This window comes from Mus musculus, chromosome 13 (genome assembly GCF_000001635.26).
Source record: "Mus musculus strain C57BL/6J chromosome 13, GRCm38.p6 C57BL/6J".
Taxonomy (NCBI): domain Eukaryota; kingdom Metazoa; phylum Chordata; class Mammalia; order Rodentia; family Muridae; genus Mus; species Mus musculus.
Genome location: NC_000079.6, coordinates 34858473 through 34870795, shown reverse-complemented (window position 1 = coordinate 34870795; position 12323 = coordinate 34858473). Strand labels below are relative to the sequence as shown.

Here is a 12323-nt window from a genome sequence, read left to right as displayed (position 1 = left end):
GGGAAGATCCCACTTAAGTCTGGGTTACCCCTTCTGATGACAGCCTATATAATAGATGTGGAAGAAGGAAGGTAGCACTAGCTCTTTGCCTGCTAGCTCTTGCTGGCCAGGCCATACCTTCACTAGCCTTAGAGCCTACTTCAGTATTCTGGCATTATACTAAAGACTGGCTGAGCTATCCAGCCTCATGGACTGAACAACTACTGGATTCTTGGACTGACTGACTTTCTTTCTTTCTTTCTTTCTTTCTTTCTTTCTTTCTTTCTTTCTTTCTTTCTTTCTTCCTTCCTTCCTTCCTTCCTTCCTTCCTTTCTTTTTTTCTTTCTCTCTCTCTCTCTCCTTCCTTCCTTTCTTTTTATTAATTGGTTACTTTATTAATTTACATTTCAAATGTTGTCCCCCTTCCTGGTCTCCCCTCTGCAAATCTCCCATCCCATACCCCCTCCCCTTTGTCTCTAAGAGGGTATTCTCCACCCACCTGCCCACTCTGGCCTCACCCCTCTAACATCCCCCTGCACTAGGGCAGGAAGCCTCCACAGAACCAAGGGCCTTTCCTCCCACTGACTCCAGTTAAGACAATCCTCTGCTACATATGTAGCAGGAGCCATGGATCCCTCCATGTATACTCTTTGGGTGGTAGTTTAGTCCCTGAGAGCTCAAGGAGGTCCAGTTCATTGATATTGTTGTTCTTCCTATGGGGTTGCAATCCCCTTCAGCTCCTTCAGTCCTTCTAAATCTGGGGTCTCCAGGCTCAGTCCAATGGTTGGCTGTGAGTTATCTCCATCTGTCTTAGTCAGATGCTGGTGGAGCCTCTCAGAGGACAGCCATACTAGGCTCCTTTCTGGGAGCATTTCTTGCCATCAGCAATAGTGTTGGGGTTTAGTGTCTGCAGATATGGGGTGGGATGGGTCCCAAGGTGGGGCACTCTCTGGATGGCCTTTCTTTTTGATAAATAGCCATTGTTGCACTAGCTGGATCAATGTCAGCCACTCTACTAGATTAAATATATTCAAATGTGTGTGTGTGTGTGTGTGTATGTGTATATATATATTACATACATATATATGTGTGTGTATATATATATATTATATTAAATATATGTCCTATTATCTGTCCTGTTCCTCAGAAAACCTGGACTAATACAGTATACAAACATGTTCCTCTCTCTTCTCTGATTTTTCTAATGTTTTTTGCTTTGCTCCTATTCTCCACCCAGAAACTGGAGTACGCTTTCACAGCACATCCTCCAGCTTCAAACCATGTGCCCACAGCAGCAACACTTCAATAAAGTCAAACGTTTTGTCATGCCTTGTCAGAGCCTTGATGGTTTAAGCCTGGCTGATGTTCCACTCTCAGCTTTCAGCCATAGAATTTGAAGTGAAGCAAAAGCAAGTGCTTGTTTGTGGTAATTCTAAAATAAGCTGTATGTTTTCTTCCCTGAAAGAAAAGGCCTACAGTTTTTCTTATTTCTCTTACACAAATTTCTCTTCATCCTGACTACTACAACTCATTCTTCAGACACTGTCTTAAACATCAGTTCCATGAGAGCGCTTATCCAAAAGGTATCCTTCCTTCTGGTCCCAATATACACATGGGCCTGTCTTTCCTATATTTTCCTTAAAGTAATCTGTGGTTTTCCTAATAAAACACTGATCTGCAGCTGGGGTAGTCAGTTAAAGGAAGTGTGTGTGTGTGTGTGTGTGTGTGTGTGTGTGTGTGTGTGTGTGTGTGCATGTGTGTGATAGTTCACTAAGATTGGCAATTGGACAATATTCTGAATCGCTCTGGAAACATGTCTTAAGATGTGTCTATAAGAAATTGTATATATTAGGTTAATTGTTGAGGGAAATCGTGCCTAAATGTGGGTATTACCATTCTATAAGCTGGGGTCCTGGGCTAGATAAAAAGGAGAAAATGAGCTGAGCACAAATGTTTATCTCTCTCTGGTCCCTGCCTGCATAATGCAATGTGACTGGCTGCCTAGCCCCCCACCCCCACCCCGCTGCCTTGCCATCCCACCATTCCCTTCCTTACTGAAGTCACTTTTGTTAGATATTTTGTCACAGAAATAAGAAAAAAAATTGTACATCCACTCTGGAAGTCAGTCTGTAGGTTCCTCAGAAAATTGGACATAATACTACCGGAAGATCCAGCAATACCTCTCCTGGGCATATACCCAGAAGAAGTTCCAACTGGTAATAAGAACACATGCTCCACTATGCTCATAGCAGCCTTGTTTATAATAGCTAGAAGCTGGAAAGAACCCAGATTTCCCTCAACAGAAGAATGGATACAGAAATTGTGGTACATTTATACAATGGAGTACTACTCAGCTATTAAAAGCAATGGATTTATAAAATTCTTGGACAAATGGATGTACCTGGAGGATATCATCCTTAGTGAGGTAACCCAATCACAAAAGAAGTCATTAGATATGCACTCACTGATAAGTGGATATTGGCCCAGAAACATAGAACACCCAAGATACAATTTGCAAAACACAAGAGAGTCAAGAAGAAGGAAGACCAATGTGTGGATACTTCATTCCTCCTTAGAATAAGGAGCAAAATACCTGTGAAAGGAGTTACAGAGACAGAGTTTGGAGCTAAGAAGAAAGGATGGACTATCCAGAGAATACCCTACCTAGGGATCCATCCCATAATCAGCCACCAAACCCAGACACTATTGCATATGCCAGAAAGATTTTGCTGAAGGGACCCTGTTATAGCTGTCTCGTGTGAGGCTATGCCAGTGCCTGGCAAATACAGAAGTGGGTGCTCACAGTCATCTATAAGATGGAACACAGGGCCGCCAATGAAGAAGCTAGAGAAAGCACCCAAGGAGCTGAAGGGGTCTGCAACCCTATAGGTGGAACAACAATATGAACTAACCAGTACCCCCCGAGCTCGTGTCTCTAGCTGCATATGTATCAGAAGATGGCCTAGTTGGCCATCACTGGGAAGAGAGGCCCCTTGGTATTGCAAGCTATAAAGCATATAAATACCCTAGTTCAGGGGAATGCCAGGGCCAAGAAGTGGGAGTGGGTGAGTAGGGGAGCAGGGCAGAGGGAGGGTATAGGGAACTTTTGAAATGTATATAAAGAAAATATCTTAAAAAAAAAAAAGAAAAAAATTGATTCAGTAGGTGTCTTAGTATGGGTTTGATTGCTGTGAAGAGACACCATGACCATACCAGCTCTTATAAAGGAAAACATTTAATTGGGCTTGGCTTACTGTTTCAGAAGCTTAGTCCATTATCATGATGGCAGGAAGCACGAGAGTATGTAGGTAGATATGGTGCTGGAGGAGCCAAGGTTTCTACATCTTGATCCTAAGGAAGCAGATCTTGAGCATACATACATATATACATATATATATCTCCTTAAAGACCACCATCACAGTGACACACTTCCTGCAACAAGGCCACCACCTACTCCAACAAGGCTACATCTCCTAATAGTGCCACTCCCTGTGGCCAAGCACCTATTTAAACCCATGAGTCTGTGTGGATCATATTCAAACCACCATAGTAGGAAAGATTTATTTGGATCAGTCTCATAGATTTCGAACACTATCTTGGCTCCTTGATTCTGGGTGTGTAGTGAGGCAGAATGTTAAGGCAGAGAGAGTGTACTAGAATTAAACAATTTATCTCACTATATCAGAAGTAGGGAAGAAAGGGGGTCGGAAGAGACAGACAAGGAGTAGGCAAGAACAAGATGCCATCCTCAGGGATCAACTTCCATTACCTAGGCCGGGCTCATTAAGTTTCTCTTTCCTCCAATGAGCCCATCTAACTGTGAACCCTTCAGTAGATTAATCATTTGATGAAGTGAGAGTGCTCAGGATCCAGTTAGTACCCCCAGATTCCCAGGTAGCAACCACACCCTTTGCACATGGTTTTTGGGGAGACATTTTAGCAGCCAGTATATCTATTTGTATGTTTGTTTCTGTTTTACTACACTACAAATGATTTTGTGATTAGACTACGTTTCTTCTATCATTTTGTGCCTAGGTTTTGGCAATACGGAACACAGCAGTAGGTAATCATAAAATATGTTGGGGGAAATCATGGAAGAAGTTAAGAGCCTTGATTATTGTGATGTCATTGAAAACATGGAGGTCAAAAGTTCACCTTACCACACATACAAAACCCCCAAAAGAATTAAAAACAATCAATTTAAGGAGAAGGAAGGCTCTTTCTGTTCCCAGCACATCCATGGCTTATGGTCCCAAAAAAACACTTGAAGTGTGTAGCTGCTCCAAAACATTGGATAAGTTGGCTGACGTGTTTGCTCCTCATCCATCCACTGGTCCTCACAGGCTGAGGGAATGCCTGCCTCTCATCATTTTCCTAAGGAACAGAGTATGTATGCCCTGACTGGAGATGAAGTAAAAAAAGATTTGCATGCAGCTATTCATTAAGATTGATTGGAAAGTCAGGACCGATATAACCTACCCTGCTGGTTTTATGGATGTCATCAGCATTGACAAGACCAGAGAGAACTTCCGTCTGATCTATGACACCAAGGGCCGCTTTGCTGTTCATCATATTACACCCAAGGAGGCCAAGTACAAGTTGTGCAAAGTGAGAAAGATCTTTGTGGGCACAAAAGGAATCTCAAACTGGTGACCCATGATGCTCGTACTATTCGGTACCCTGATCCCCTCATCAAGGTGAACGACACCATTCAGATTGATTTGGAGACAGGCAAAGTAACTGACTTCATCAAGTTCGACACGGGGAACCTGTGTATGGTGACTGGAGGTGCTAAATTGGGAAGAATTGGTGTAATCACCAACAAAGAGAGACATCCCAGCTCTTTTTGTGGTTCATGTGAAAGATGCCAATGGCAACAGCTTTGCCACTTGTCCTTCCAACATTTTTGTTATTGGCAAGGGCAACAAACCATGGATCTCCCTTCCCTGAGGAAAAGGAATCCGCCTCACCATTGTTGAAGAGAGAGGCAAGAGGCTAGCGGCCAAACAGAGCAGTGAGTAAAATGGTCTCTAGGAGACATGCTGGAAAAGTGTTTACACAAGCCTTTCTAGGCAACATGCTAGATCAAACAGCATGATGAAACTGAAGAAAGAGAGAGAGAGAGAGAGAGAGAGAAGCCGGCATGTAGGTACTGACATCAGTTGAGGCAACAGACTCAGCATCCAAGAAGTCTTTTTTGTGTTTATCTTATCTCAGGAAGGTTTTTGTTTTTGTTTTTAACTTGTGGTACATACCTGCTATTCTTCATAAATTTTGTTGAGAACTGATTAGACCTGCTCATTCCAAACATCAGGTTACTTGGCCTTCCCTAAGAGAGATTATGGGCACAGCCAACAGACTAACTAGGAAATCCCTCAAACATTCACTTTAACTATTTGTTCCATTTCGACTTCAAAAAGGCAAAACAGCCTGGCGGTGGTGGTGCACGCCTTTAATCCCAGCACTTGGGAGGCAGAGGCAGAGGCAGGCAGATTTCTGAGTTTGAGGCCAGCCTGGTCTACAAAGTGAGTTCCAGGACAGCCAGGGCCATACAGAGAAACCCTGTCTCAAAAACAAAACAAAACAAAACAAAACAAAAACAACAAAAAAGGCAAAACAAACGATTGAGCTGCAGTTTTAGATACTATTATCAATTTCTACCTTTCTGTGTATAAATTGGCTAGATAATGTAATTTAATATAATATATAATAATGTGATAGGTATAAATCTATGTGCTACAAAGATTTTTTTTAATTTCTACTTTATGCACATGAGTGTTTACTTGCATGTATGCCTGTGTGCTATGCTTATTGAATACTGATGAAGACCAGAAGAGGGTGTTGGAGACCCCAGAAATGGGGCTGTAGATGGTTGTGAACTGCCATGGGTGTGCTAGGAACCCGACCTGGGTCCTCTGCAAAAGCAGCAAATGCTCTTAACTGCTGACCCACGTCACCAGCCCCCTGCAAAGATTATTTTGTAGAGCGATTACTCATTTAAGTAAATATCAAATATCAGTAAGGTTTGCAGCTCAGTTCTACAAACGCTCGTTGTAACCCTCATATCTCTTAAGTGCATTGTTCTAAAACATCTACATGTAAAGCTAAGAACAGTTAGAGTACGTTGTCTATGGCAACTGAGCTTGCAATTGCTGGCAATTACTGGAGCTTTGGTGTATCTACATACATCTTCCAGCAGAGGGCAGTAAAGGACCAGTGTGATGTTATCTCGTAATCTCAGCACCCATTGGCCTATCTTGTAAAATTGGAAATATTCAAAAGAAGGGGGAGAGATGGTACACAGTTACAGTTTCCTTCATTCCTAGGTTGCCCTATATGGTCTAATGTGGGTTTTATTATTCCCTGAGGACTGAACTATCTGAGAGCCTGTTGGTTAAATGTTTGATCTTGAATCAGCAGTAAGTGTTTGAGTTCTGGAAGTTTGCTTTAAAGGCAGAAGGCTGTGGAAAGATGACTTGTGTCTTCTGAGCCTGTCATTCTTGGATAGAGACTTTTTACTTTAAGAAGTCTCTACTTGGAAGCTGGTAAAGCATAGAATAGGCCATTACTCTGTGGCAACTTGTATTCTTGTATTTTTTTTTTAACAAAGTCATGTACATTTATATACTGACTAATTTGTTTATGTTCATCCTAAAGCTAATTAAATAAATACATGTGAATATATTATTAATATTACTTTCTCAAATGGCATCTCAATTCATTTAAATGAATAAGTAAAATAATAATATTGAAGGGTTTTTCACCTCTTTTGGGGGGGGGTTGGTTGTTTTTGGTTTTTTTTCAAGACAGAATCTCACTATGTAGTTTTGGCTAGCCTCAGACTCATAGAGATCCTCTTGCCTCTGTCTCCCAAATGCTGGGAGTAAAAGCATTCACCACTATGTCTGAATTTGTTTCACTTTCTTTTAATCCTCACAAATTGGTAGTGGTAATTGGCATCTCTGTTGATGGTTGCTAATTTGCCTTTGTTAAGTTTTCTTACTGTTACCTTTGCCTGTATAGCTCTATTGACAAGATTCTCTTTTTGAATCTGCCATGGCTGTATTTTTACTCGCTGAGTATTTTGACACAAAGAGTGGTAATTAATCAGTATCTTATTTTCTCCAACTTGAAAAGTAGATGCTTAATATGGCCAGATTTCTTTTTTTTAAATCTTTTCCTTTTAATTAACCTGTATTTTAAGAAAAATTTAATCTGAGATTGTTATTAGCTGTGATTTGAGCTTTTTAAAGACATACTTCAAGTTATACACAGAGGTAGAGATCCATAACCTTAGGGTTGGGACAAATTCTTATCAACAATCCACATGGGCCTTTGTTGACACCCTCATATTAACAATCCATGCAGGCCTGTGCTTGCCTTTCACATATTTAATGATGCTGGTTGAGGATCCCTGAAACTGCTCCCCCATTCAACAGGCCCAACCTCTCTTCAGTCTTTGGAACTTAACACAGGCTTCATGCCTCCTTCCTTCCTTTCTTTCTTTCTTTCTTTCTTTCTTTCTTTCTTTCTTTCTTCCTTCCTTCCTTCCTTCCTTCTCTTTCTTTCTTTCTTTCTTTCTTTCTCTCTTTTTCTTTTCTACCATTATTCCTTTGACTCAAAGAATGAATTTTTCATCTCTGTTTCCTAAAAATATTATTGTTTTAAATCTTTTTTATTTTAGTTCTTTTTAAGACGAATCATTCTATATATAATCTTTCAAGACGGTGTGAATCTTTGGATACCGTGCTATTCTGTGAATTTGCCAGAATTTATTTTTCATTCTTCCTCTAATAAGCATTTAAATAATCTCTTATCTTCCATAAGTATGCATAGATAGTTCTAAATATTTTGCAGAAGTGTTGGTACCAATGTAAACTCTCCTGGAAAGGATAAGAGATTCTGTGATCAGCACCACTGTACCATATGACCAATCTGGTCAATAAAGCTATTCAGGCAAAGGGATCAATAAGAGAGCCAGGCAGTGGTGGCACACGCCTTTAATCCCAGCACTCAGGAGGCAGAGGCAGGCAGATTTCTGAGTTCGAGGCTGGCCTGGTCTGCAGAGTGAGTTCCATGACAGCCAGAGCTACACAGAGAAACCCTGTCTCAAAAAAAAAAAAAGAGGAATCAATAAGAAAGCTTAACAAACACAAATGAGCAATGATCAGGAGAGATATTTTCATTTCAAAGAGGGTCAAAAAATTATCTGATTTTGTCTCTGCTGACTTTTTTTGACACTAGCAAGGATTAGATTTTCTCCATATGTTTATTCTCGTCTTGCAATGACCATTCATACTTTTCGCCTATTTATTGCTCTTTTTTTGTCTGTTCTTTATTAATTTGGAATTCTTTGACTATTGATATTGTCAGTTATATGAATTCTAAATGTGTTTTTATTTGTAAAAAAATCACACAAATATATTTTGATATTTGATATTACAACAAAGTTTGTAATTTTAACATTTATGATGGCTATAATTGAGTGTTGAAGCTCAAACCTATAATCCTAGCACTTTGGAAACCTGAGCTCAAAGCCAGTTTGAGCTACACTGTAAGTTCCAGACCAAGTGGGCTACAGTGTGAGATGCTCTCTCAAAAGAAAAAACAAAACAAAACAATAAAAATGGTTAATCTTGATTGTCAATTTGATTGGATTGAGGCACACCCAAGAGAGTACTGAAGCACACTTTCTGGCTGGATCCAAAAGTATCTCTATGGGTCACTAGAATCATGAGGGCTCTGATCTAAGCAATGTTTAATCTAGTAATAGGTTCAAAGTTAGGGGAGTCTGCTGTTTCCAGCTGCCAGTACATAAGCAGCCTCTCCCATAGAGATGCACTCCCATGACATTCTGCAAGGAAGCCAGAGAGCCACAGAGCAGATACTCTGAAATCTGGGAACCATAATAAATCCTGTCTCTTTTGAAGCCATTTACTTCATTTGTGACAGCTTTGTAGACCACATTTCTCATAAATTCACCAGGCTTATTCCTATTTCAGAATCCACTGTGCTTTCTGATCCTCAGCCCTCTTTTGCACCATGGTTCACCTCTCTGGCACTCAGGTTTAGCTCAAGAACTCATTTTCAGGAATCATCCAGTCTGAAGTCTCCTCAGACTCTTGATTTACAAGCATCCCTGCCTGTCCCGGTCTCCGCAGTCTCCGGCCTGCGGCATCATGAACGACATAGACACCAAGTCGGGTTCACGCAGCAAATTTACTTCGGGCTTTTTCTTTTACAGCTCTCTTCCCCAGCAGTTTCTTCTTAGGGCAAGGGCTAAACTACTCCTATTATAACAGCTTCTCTTACTCTACTTCTACTCACGGCAAGGGCTAAAACTACTCTTATTCTACTTCTGGCTTCTACCTAGGGCAAGGGCTAAACAACAACTCACTACTAGAGCTGACTCACCTCTTTCTAGCTCCACCCCTCCTCATCCAATCAGAATTCACACACGCTCCAGGCACGTGCTCAGGTCGTTCACAGATAGCAAGGCAGTAAACAAGTGGGTTTCACCGGGCCTGCTGACGCACCCCCCCCCACCCCCCCACCCCCCACCCCCCACCCCCCCCCCCCCCGCTTCCCGCACCTGCCCTGTTTCATTTCCCTTTCACTACTTAAGCCTCTACAGTATATAACTTCTTCCATTTTAGTTAAGTTTTCAGGTTAGTATCCAAAAGAATGAGTCTTATGAATCCATTTTCATACTTCTATCATTATCCTTCTGTCCTTCCATCATGACCTCACCTTCCCTACTGTTGTGTTTTATAGAAGAGAGAGAGAGAGAGAGAGAGAGAGAGAGAGAGAGAGAGAGAAGAAAAAAAAAGGGAAAAAGAAAAGAGAAAAAAGAAAAAAAGAGGAGGCCAGGATATGTTTCACAGAGAGTTGGGTATGGTGAGGTGGGAGGAGTGGCCCAGCAAGCCCAGCTGAGGCATCCCTTTCCCCTGAGGTATCAGCCATATGATGGATATAGTATGGAATAGAGTTTATTTAGTGTGTGGGAAGATAGTAGAGATAGGGGAGAGGAGAGGCTGGCCAGGAACATGTAGTGAGACAGGGGTGAGTGAGAAGAGGTCAGATTGAATAAGAGGGCAAGGAAGGGGCAAACAGCCCCTTTTATAATAAGCCAGGACTACCTGGCTGTTGTCAAGTAACTGTGGGGCAGTGCCTAGAAGGAATTCTAACCTGTGAAATTCTATTTTATTTTAATCATTGGCCACCAAATTAGATATGAGTGGTAAAACATCAGGGATTTTTGTTGGCAGCTGTTTCCCTAACATCTGACAGTATTCAGCATGATAGACATATAATAAATATTTGTTTTATTAATCTCAGCATTGTGAGCCCATAATTTAGCTTCTTTGACAAAAGAAGCTTTAGTTTTTTAAAGTGGATTTATCCAAATATTAATTGTTTTCAGTTATATTTAAACCAAAAAAGATTTATGTCCACTGTAGTGCTACCCCTGTTTCAACCATAAGACATATTTACATTAAACCCTTAATTTAGGACTTAAATGTATCCAACAGACAGAGACTGAATCTACACACGGAATAATTCTCCTTATGAACATTTTAGGGCCAACAAGATGCCTCAGCAGATAAAGGGGCTTGCCTCATAAGCCTGATGGCTTGAGTTTTATCACCAGATCCCACAGTAGAAGGGAAGAATCAACTCCTGAGAGTTAACTCTGACTTCTTTACATGTGCCATGGCAGGAATGTTCCTCCACCCCCCCCCCCCAATAATAATGGTAATAGTAATAATTTTAAAAGAAAACTTTAGGCATTTGATTTGTTTCCACAGTTGTTAACAAACTTTGTTTTTTTTTTTGGGGGGGGGGGGTGTCGTTTCAAGACAGGGTTTCTCTGTGTATCCTTGGCTGTCCTGGAACTCACTCTGTAGACCAGGCTGGCCTTGAACTCAGAAACGCACCGTGGTGGTGGCGGCAGTGGCGCATGCCTTTGATCCCAGCACTTGGGAGGCAGAGGCAGGTGGATTTCTGAGTACAAACATTTAATTTAATAGAATTAAAGAATCTTGCCTGCACCAAAGAAAAAGGCTGTGTCTTAGTGGGATGTTTCTTTCCGGTTTTGGAAAGGAATCCCTGCCAGCAACTCTTTGTCATGGTGACGCTGTGTTCTCGGTCAGAAGGTAGGATCTGGTTTCCTGTGTTTTCTAGGCTTTGGAGATCTGTTTAAGATCTGTGTTTTGGGAGGGAGCATTTCCATGGTTACACTTTTCCCTTCCTTCACCCTTGAAAAACAAGAGCTAGTGGAATGCCCCAGTTCCCAAATCACCACACAGATGTCTTTCTATCGGCCCACACATGAAATTTTGGGCCAAGTTCTATTTCCACGAGTTTATTCCCTCCAATGTTTCTTTGAAATGAAGCAAGGCTTAGATTGGCAAATTAAACAGGGAATGGTCTATATTATATAAATAACCTGAACTCATGTAGAATGGATTTAGAGGTATGGAATATGAAGGGAGAGATTGTTTGGGGGACAGAAATAAATTATAGCTCCAGGCAGCAAACATAAATGTGTGGAGAATTGTGTATTCAGAAGAACTATATTGTGTTTAAAAATAGTGTTCAGTATTTTAAATGTAAAGTTTCATGTTAGACTGTTAAAATAAGCGTGTACACTTTTACTTGGATGAACCACTAAAACTCATGAATTAATGTCAAAGTATATATACAAGTAAGAGATAACAAATATTTGCATGGAAAGGAGTGACCAAAGAAATAATTTTTAAAAATTAGCTTTAGAGATATCTATCTATCTATCTATCTATCTATCTATCTATCTATCTATCTATCTATTTCTCAAAGCAATAATAAGTAGGAGAAAAATGGCATCTGTGTAGCCCTGGCTGCCTGGAATGCACAGAGCGACCTGCCTCAGACTCCTGAGTGTTGGAATTAAAGGCATGCACCTTTATGCCCAACCTTGGCTTATGCTTTGAGGGAATATGGTCCATTCCCCCAATGAACTGGGAGGAGAGGCAGGAGGGCAAACTGTGATGGTGGTATAAAGTAAATAAATTAGTTAACTAAAAAAATGAATTAGGTCATGTTGCATAGAACTAGTTTTTCCTAATGTATCAAGAGTTTTAAGATTGGGGCTGTCTGCATCTATGAAACTGAAAGATCCTATTCATTGGCTCATAAAATTCTCACTGGTCTTTTCATTTAAAAAATGTTTTTCCTTGCTGAGTTTGTTGAAGTGAAATTCATGCCTAATTAAAATGATGCTATTATACTTTTCAAAGGATCCTAATTAAGGATCTTATGTTCCCGAAAGGATCAATATGACAAATGACTAGCAAGCTGCTGCT

General features: G+C 40.7%; 1 pseudogene; it reads left to right on the top strand.

The window, feature by feature from the left end:
• On the top strand, window positions 4186–5084 carry Gm8231 (predicted gene 8231; annotated as a pseudogene).